Consider the following 9,973-nt stretch of genomic DNA (forward strand, 5'->3'; position numbering starts at 1 on the left):
AAGTGGTCCTACTATAATAATCTACGAAGAAAGGAGGGGGAAGGATAGATCAACCAAAGATCCTACTCTTCTTGGAAAGGGGAATGAATCATTTTTCCGATTTTTCATTTGGTTTCAAGGCCAATCGACGAAAGAACTCCTTCTTTAAAATATCCTGAACATTTCCTATAGGCTGTGCCCCTTTTCAAGGAAATACAAAAAAGCAGGAACATTTAAATAAGTTTAATTTTTTATCGGATCATAAAAACCCAGAGTTGAAAAGAGGATTCCTCACTTCTTTCTCTCATTCAAAACCGTGCATTAGACTTTCATCTCACACGGCCTCTAAGTGATAAGAGAAAGAAGAACCCAATTTCTTTCTTTAAAGGTAGGGCATTTCCCATTTTTATAGGAACTTTTGTACCAGAAACAATAGTATCTCTGATTATAGCCCCTTTGGGATGTAAAATATATCTCTTCTCACCTTCCCATAGTGTATGAGACAAATGTATGCATTTCGATTAGGGTCGTATTTTACGGTTACGATTCTACCATATATGTCTTTTTCATTCCATCGTTAGTCGATTTTACAATATAGACGCTTATGACCTCCACCTCTATGCCTTGCGGTAATAATTCCTCTGGAATTACAACTTTTACCACAACGACGCTGTCCATAGATCAAATTATTTCGTGGATTGAATTTCACTTGGTCTGATTCCATTGTGTGTGCTCGAGGTAGAAGTTTTGTATAAATGTATCGCCATGCTATTAAGTATTTTTATTTAAGTTCTTTTGTTTCTAAGAGGTGGAATAGAATAACCTAGTTGAAACGTAATGATCATACGTCTGTAATGCATTGTATGTCCCATAATAGGTCCCATTCTTCTACTCTTTTTCGGAAGTCGATGACTATTCATAGCTATTACCTTGACACCAAAGAAGAGTTTGACTCAATGCTTTATTTCTATCCTAGTTGATCCTGATTCGACATTTGAAGTATATTGATTTTTACCCAATAACCGAATACTTTTGTATGTAAATACTGCATATTTGATTCCATCCATAAATCGATTTTCTTCCCTATGAGTTATAGTCTCAATAAGAATACTAGTTCTTACTGTTATATGAATATACCATATCAATTCGTTATGTATGGATAATGAGATTCCATTGATACAGAGCCAATTCCAATAGACTTATTGGAGGGTCCATTGGCGTTCATCCAGTAGGAATTGAACCTACAAATTCGCCAATTATGAGTTGGGCGCTTTAACCATTCAACCATGGATGCTTAACGGGGGTCCTCGTACATGGTGAATAACCAAATTCCAATTGAAATGAATTTTTTAGGAGAAATCAATGCATTAGGTAGACGGGGAAGAAGGCCTCCTTCTGGGGGGGGGGGGTGTGGGGGAGCCATCAGTGAGATACTACTCTGGAAGGGCTAGAATTCTAACCTTGTGTCAGGATCTACGGGCTAAGGGACAGTCTCAAGTAGACAATTTCTATGGGGCGTAGGCCTCCATGCCCCGCCCAAGAGAGACACCCAAGTTATAATAGCCCTGCTAAATGGTGATTCGGCATAGATTCTACATCTTGAACCAAGCCAACTTTGACGCCGCTTTATGATAATGAAACCAACCAGCAAAAAGCATTAACCCTGCAAAGACCAATGCCCCCTTTACTGTACAATAGAGTTGTAATTCAGTAGTTATTCCAGATGCTTGCCAAATGTTTTAAAAAAAAAACCAGAGGTTATTTGTATTCCTCGGAAACCCCGCCTACGTCACCATTTATTATTTCTTAGTCCACTATTGGCCAAACCACTTGGGAACTAGGCCCAATGTGAGTTGGATCACTTAGTCACGCTTCATAATTAGAAAAACGAGCACCGTGGAAATACATGCCACTCAGCCGAAGAAAGATGATAGAGAGTTGACCGAAATGTGCACTAAATACTTTTCGAGAGATCTCCTCCAAATCACTGGTATAACTTCGAAATCGTGAGCATCAACATGTAGGTTCCAGATCCAAGTGGTAGTATTAGGCTTTTTAGCTATTGTTCTTGAGAAATGACCCGGTCTGGCCCATTCCTTGAAAGAAGTTATGTGGAATTTTAAAAATTTAACGAGAAACAACAATAGATATTACTATTATAAAAAAAGGCTTCCAATCACAAATCATGTTAAGGAAACTACTGTTAAATTAACAACAACAACAACAACAACAACATACCCAATGCAATCTACCAAAGTGAGGTCAGGGGAGGGTAGAGTGTACGCAGACCTTACCCTTACCTTGGGAGGTAGAGAGGCTATTTTCGATAGACCTTCAATACATGGACAAGCAATTCAGAGTAGTATAAAAGTGATGACAAAATACTATAAAAACATAATAATAAAGCAGTCTGGAAAAAAAGAAAGAAAGAGCAATAACTACCATAAATCGATACGTTAATCAAAGTGCAAGAAACAACAGATAGTAGCAGAAATTGAAGGAAAAGACACTACAAGAGTAATACTATGATTACTAGTATGAACGGATAAGTAGGACAATGATCAACTACCTACTAAACTTCTACCCTAATTCGTGTCTAACCTCCTATCTAAGGTCATGTCCTCTGTTAGCTGGACCTGCCATGTCCTGTCTAATCATTTCTTTATAATACTTCTTCGGCCTACCTCTACCTCTCCTGAAACCATCCATAGCCAATCTCTCATACCTCCACACAGGGGCAACCGTGCATCTCCTTTGCACATGTCCGAATCGTCTCAACCTCACTTCCCGCATCTTATCCTCCATCGTAGTCACTCTCACCATGCCCGAATATCTTCATTTCTAATCCTATCTCTCCTAGTATGCCCACATATCGCAACATCCTCATTTTGCATAACTTTCATCTTCTGAACGTGAGAGTTCTTGACTGTCCAACACTCTGCCTCATACAACATAATTGGTCTAACCACCACTCTGTAGAACTTGACTAAGTCTTGGTGACACCTTCTTGTCACACAAGACTACGGATGCGAGTCTCCATTTCATCCACCCTGCACCAATACAATGTGTGACATCCTCGTCAATCTCTCTATTTCCTTAGATAACAGACCCAAGATACTTGAGATTTACTTTCTTATGAATGACCTGGATACCAAGCCTCACTTCCACACCATCCTCATGCGTTACATTACTGAACTTGCACTCTAAGTATTCTGTCTTGGTATGATGAATTTGAACCCTTTAGACTCCAAAGTTTGTCTCTAAACCTCTAGCTTAGCATTAACTCTGTTACGAGTGTCGTCAATTAGAATTGTGTCATCTGCGAATAACATACACCATGTACACTCACCTTAGATTTGCTGCGTCAATCCATCAATCAACGAGGCAAATAGAAATCGGCTAAGAGTTGATCCCTGGTGCAACCCCATCACCACTGGAAAGTACTCCGAGTGTCCTCCTATTGTCTTTACCCTGGTCTTGGCTATATTATACATGTCCTTGATCGCTCTAGTGTACACGACAGGTACACCTCTAGCCTCGAAGCATGTACATAGAACCTCCCTTGGGACTTTAGCATATGCCTTTTCTAGGTCGATGATTACCATATGTAGATCCCTTTTCCTCTCCCTATACAGCTCCACTAGTATCCTTACAAGATGAATGACTTCTATAGTTTAGCTTCATAGCATGAATTCAAACTAGTTCTTGGAAATAGTTACGCTTCTCCACACCCTCATCTCCACTACCCTCCACCAAACTTTCATAATGTGGCTTAGCAGCTTAATATCCCTATAGTTGTTGTAACTCTGAATGTCATCCTTGTTCTTGCACAAAGAAATCATTATAATCCCCCGCCGTTCTTCAGGCATTTTCTCCATCTTAAAAATGACAATAAACAACCTAGTCAGTCACTCCACGCATACCCCTGCGCTCTTTTAAATTTTCACAGGGATCCCGTCATGCCCGGTCGCTCTTCCCCTGCACATCCTGCAAACGACGCCCTTAACCTCCCCAACGCTTATACTCCTACAATACTCAAAATCACGACACCTATTGATTAATATTATTATTTGAAAAAGAAGGAATTTCTAGTCACTGAAACTTTAGGACTTTTCATCTATTAAAGACGATGAATATTGGTATAATTGCTTACAGACTAGGCTACCTACTTTTTCTTTGTTTCTTATGAGACTAATCAATTGCATTTTTCAGTTGCGTTTTGTTTATAGGGGTAGTGAGATTTGTATATGTCCCCACAATGTTGGATCCTACATAAGATTTGTTCTAGAGTCGAACTATTCATTCGCTAATTGGATTTTAATAAATTTGGTATATGCTAGGACATAAAACCATCTCACGAATGAAATTTTTATCTCTAGAGCTTTTTATCTGGCTGAACTAAAGTGAGAAGAGGCACTTTTTATGTCACGAGCCCCTTGTGGGTGAACCCTCCCCCCTACTTAATCACTTTTAGTTTATCATATGAGGAAGATAAATAACACAACAGTCTCAATATAGAAATAGACTACCAATTGCGGAATACTAATTCATCGATCCCATCTGATCTACATACAGTACAAGAGCTACTATTAATAATTTAATACTCTACAAGTCTTGAATAAACACAAGTCTCTTAATACGAATACTATCTTAGAAAGCAAGAGAAGACAAATAATAAAGAGGTATCTCCGGGCTGCGGAATCCATCAAATAGCTCACCCTGGAAACTTAGCAAATAGGCCCTGGGATCACTTGCAAGTTCCGGAAGTAGAGCCTGTGACAAAGTTTGCACTCAGAAAAGAGTACATTAAGGTAGTATCAATACAAACAACTAGTACTGGTAGGTATCATAGGCCGACAACAATTAGTTCACATATATGAAGAACGAAATCAACAAGTAGACATGTAAGCGATCAAGCACATTCACGAACCAATTCAATATAAGATCAATTCAATGTCAAGTGCCATATACAAAATCAACAATGAAGAATGGATGTAAGACTGAATGCATATGAAATGCACTGGCCAAATACCTCAAACCCGTACATACATGCTACAGATGGAAACCTCTACGTCTCAATAATCATGACCCATAGAGGACCCGCAAAGTCCATATACACCCTCTTCCTGGAAAGAAATCGGGTAGAGAGTATAACACATTTCGCTCCGATAACAACCTCGGATATCAGATTCTCATTTCTCTTTCACACGATACGGCAAAGACCTCAGATGTTCCTTTGTCTCACTTATCATCATCAGTACCAAGTCACAGTTCATATCAATGCATCATATGAAATGAGAATGTATGCCATGCATGATATCATAATCAACAAAGAATCATAATCAAGATCTCATCCGTGTCTTATCATAAGCACACATCACGATTCAAGCCTAATCTCATTATCCTTCCTTTTTCCGATGATAAGTGACATAAAAAGAGAGAGATGAATGCATACAAAAGTCATAGCATAACAAATAAGGTGACAACCCAATCATAACCACAAGGCGACAAGCCCACAACAATCAATAGAACCAACCTAATAGGATTTCACCTCTACACCATACCCGAAGGTGTAACATGCTTGTTACCATCAATATCTTACTCCTACGTATGCTTCACTAATTGGAGTCTAACCGAAAGGTAAACCGTAACCTACCTCGATGCCGAACGGGTGCCACGAACTATCCAACACGAGCCTTGCCCTTCCGAAGAGCTTCCAAATGTTCGAAGTCTATTCAACAATGTAGTCTACATTAGAAATGAAGACTAATGATACCTATATTACTACAATACTATTCGAATCGAAAATAACACTTTTAAAGAGAGAATAGGGACCACAAGGGAAAAATAGGAATTTCAAGTTGCAATCGGTTAATCAACGGTTAGGAAGTCTAACACTATCCCTCAATTACAAATTAAACCCATTTTATCAACAATTCTATCATTAGAATGAAAACCCCCAAATTAAAGAAGAACCCTAATTGCCATGACTTTGATTCTTGAAATAAAGGAAGATTCAAGCCTAGAAGCTGATGGTAGAAATTAGTAAATTCAACCAATAAAATCCAATTAGACTGAAAGAGATTTATAATCATCATCCTAAGGTTCATGAACCCATTTTCCCCAATTAGCTCATTAAACTACCATGGATTCCATTCTTTAGCATAAGAAAATAAAAAATAGAGGAGTAGGAACTTACCTAAGGAAGAATTTACCCCAAAGCTCTGCAAATCGCCCACATAAACACTCTTTAGATTTAGAATTTGAGAATGGAAAGACTGGTTCGAAATTGGGAAATTTAAGGTTACTGATATAGCGATTTTCGCATCTGCAGACTCGCTCACGCGCACAAAGGACCCGCAGAAGCGGAGTCACTTGACAACTCATACTCTCGCATCTTCGGGCCAAATCCTACATGGGCGGACTCGTAAAGGCGGAAACACTCCCACAGAAGCGAGACATCAGAATCAACCTCCCGACATCCTGACATCTATCCGAGACATCCCTGATACAAACCAAACATGTAGACACTTGTAAAAACGAGCTACGAATTCAACCTGGCCTCGAAATTCCCAACGGAGGTCACCTTGACTCGGTCACCCCCAAACGGCCAAAACCAAGTATCCAACCAAGGGTACAAAGCGCTCTCGAAAGCATTGGGAACTGAATCAAATATCCCACCAAGTCATAATCGACCCTCTGAACCTCATGAAATTGACAGAATTTCCAATAAGGTTAGTTTACCCAAAAGTCAACTACGGGTAAAACATCTTTCACTTTAAGGTTCTAAATTCCTCAAATCTCACCAAGACTCGCCCGATGACCTCGAAAATCGTATCGCCCTTCTTCGCGGGTCAAAAACATTCTAATGAAACTCGGGGAAGGGTCAACGAGGGTAAGTGGGTCAAAACGCACATAACGACCAAGTGAGTCGTTACATCAGATACCAATTAAACAATCGTTCATCCTCAAACGGAGAAGGAAAGAATGAAAGAAAGGTACCTGAGTCGGTGAAAAGCTGGGGATATCTCTTACGCATATCAGCCTCGGTCTCCCAAGTAGCCTCCTCAATTGGATGGTGCTTTAATTGCACCTTAACTGAAGCAATCTCTTTAGACCTCAACTTTCTCACCTGCCTATCCAAAATGGTTATTGACTCTTCCTCGAAAGACAGATTCTGATCGAACAATACCGAATCCCAATGAATGATATAAGATTCGTTTGAATGGTACTTCTTCAACATGTAAAGATGGAATACTTGATGAACACCTGACAAACTTGGTGGCAAAGCTAACTCATAAGCCACCTCACCAACCCGTCAGAGAATCTCTAAATGACCAATAAACCTCGTTCTCAACTTGTCCTTCTTCTCAAATCGCATCACACCCTTCTTCGGTGAAGCCTTCAACAGAACCTGTTCACCAACCATAAAATGTAGATCACAAACCTTCCGGTCTGCATACTCCTTTTGCCTACTCTGAGCTGCCAGAAGATTTTCCTGAATCGACTTCAGCTTGTCCAAGGACTCTTTCAACAAATCCGTACCCCAAGGTCTCACCTCAAAAGTATCGTACCACACAATCAGAGAACGACACCTTGAAGGTACCATGTCAATACTCGAGTGATAATTTTTTTATACGCAAACTTTGTCAACTGTAAAATCTGGTCCCAATGACCACTAAAGTCGATAACACAATCTCTCAACATATCCTCAAGCACCTGAATATTCCTCTCAGACTGACTATCTGTCTGCGGGTGAAACGCGGTGCTATGATCCAATTGGGTACCCAACTCCTTCTGCAAAGTCCTCCAAAACTGGGAAGTAAACTGAGTGCATCTATCTCAAATGATGCCACTCCATGCGATCAGACAATCTCTCTAATGTAGATCCGTGCCAACTTCTCTGAATTGTAAGTCACCTAAACCGGAATGAAGTGTGCAGACTTAGTCAACCTATCCACAATTACCCAAATCGAATCAAACTTACCCAAGGTCTTCGGAAGACCAACCACGAAATCCATGGCAATCCTCTCCCACTTTTACTCAGGAATGGGTATCCTCTGAAGCACAATACCTAGTCTCTGGTGCTCATACTTAACCTGCTAGCAATTTAACCACTGAGAAACAAAATTTGCGATGTCCCTCTTCATCCTACCCCACTAATAATGCTGGCTCAAATCACGATACATCTTTTTAGTACCCGATTGAATACAATAGCTGAAACTATGAGCTTTCTCTAATATCAAACGAATTAATCCACCCACACGAGGAGTGCAAATGTGCCCCTTAATCCTTAAAACACCCTCACTATCAAGCATAGCCTCCTTGGCCTCACCATTTAACACCTTATCTCGAATCTTACACAACTTCACATCATCAAATTGCTGTGCCTTAATCTGCTCCAAAAGAGATGACCTCGCCTCAACACAAGTCAGAACCTTGCCAGGTTCTGAAATATCCAATCTCACAAATATATTAGCCAAAGTATGAACCTCTACGGCTAAAGGACGCTCCTCAACAACAAGGTGAGCTAAGCTACCCATACTCAAGCTCAACGCATCAGCTATCACATTTGCCTTGCCCTGATGATAAATGATAAGATGTACCCTATGTTCCTTGTTTCGATAATTGACAAACTGATAGGGAACTGACAAGGGACCTGGTATGCGATCTGTTTTGAATATACCACGTGCACTCAGTGGTACAACTTTAAATAGCTGTAAAGCTGGACCGTACAAATGCCAGTTGCCGGCAGCCCCATGCCTCGAGTTAAACTTTGGTTGAGAATTCTACATCACATCTCATATGTTCCCCAACATATATTCAACATGTCCCAACATATTGGGTATCACTTGGAAGACCTAAAAATCACTTGAAAAGTATAGCCGTCACAAGATTTCTAAGTGTTCAACTAAGAGAGCTGAAAACAAACTGAAGGACCAAATGCTAACTCTGAAGATATCAAAGTCTCTTAGTTTGTCTTAAGCTCTGTTTCATTTTTACTTAAATTGTAAACCTACTCCTCTTGTTTGAGAAGATGTTTGTAGGTATTTAAAAGTCTCAAGGTCAGCTTGTTGGAAGTGTGTTTCCATAAGCACTTGAGTGGTACACTAGGATAGAGTTAGTCTAGGTGTATTAGTGGTCCTGGGCTAGAGTTTGTCAAGTGGAGGTCCTTGCAATCGGAGCATTGCAAGTGTGGAGGGACTACGGGGGTTAGTTTCTAGGATGCATAAGCATTATTGTAAGGGGGAGGGATTATGAGAGTTAATTCCTAGCTTACGATAGAGTTGTAAGCTAAAGTTGCTCGTGTAGGGAGTTGAAATCCTACTGGGTATGTTGTGATTATTAATCCCTTTAGCAAGGAGTTTTCCATGATAAAATCCCGTGTCCTTTACATGCTGCATTGCATAAGGGAACTGGTATACAACCAAGTCCCTCTCTACTGTTTGATAAACGCACAACCCATATCAGTTGGTATTAGAGGTGCTCTTTCTAAAAGGCTAACATCTAGAAAGGATCCTTAGTCTAATGGCTGCTCCACCAAACTCAGAAGAAGAATACTCGATGAGAACACCACCACGGGTAAATGATGATTTCGACATGGAACATTTCACCCACAAGTTTCAAAGGATGATCAGAAGGGACAAAAGATCCATCAAAAGGAATTTCATTCCTAAGCCAGCTTGCGATGAATATGAGTCAATCGTCTCGCTCATGGACAAGTCAGATCTAGAAGGTGAAAATGAGAAAGTCAAGAATGAAACATATGGAGGGGGTCAAAAATGGTGCATAGATAGTGTCTAATCAAAGCACATGACCAGTGAAAAGGATAACTTTCTCTCACTTAAAGCTTTTCAAAGTGGGAGTGTATCCACTTTTCAAGGTGGGAGTGTAATCTTTTGGAAATGGTAAGAAGGGGTACATTCTTGGAGTAGGAAAGGTTGCGAAGACACTTGATCATGCCATAGAAAATGTATACTTCGTAAATGGTCTG

The 9,973-nt window shown here is 40.1% G+C and overlaps 2 pseudogenes; both read right to left on the reverse strand.

Moving 5' to 3' along the window:
* The window catches only part of LOC132057738 (uncharacterized), a 66,782-nt pseudogene extending 59,560 nt beyond the window's left edge, over positions 1 to 7,222 (reverse strand).
* LOC132058583 (photosystem I P700 chlorophyll a apoprotein A1-like) lies at positions 1,453 to 2,081 on the reverse strand (annotated as a pseudogene).
* Positions 7,223 to 9,973: the final 2,751 nt, after the last annotated feature.

This window comes from Lycium ferocissimum, chromosome 5 (assembly GCF_029784015.1).
Source record: "Lycium ferocissimum isolate CSIRO_LF1 chromosome 5, AGI_CSIRO_Lferr_CH_V1, whole genome shotgun sequence".
NCBI lineage: Eukaryota > Viridiplantae > Streptophyta > Magnoliopsida > Solanales > Solanaceae > Lycium > Lycium ferocissimum.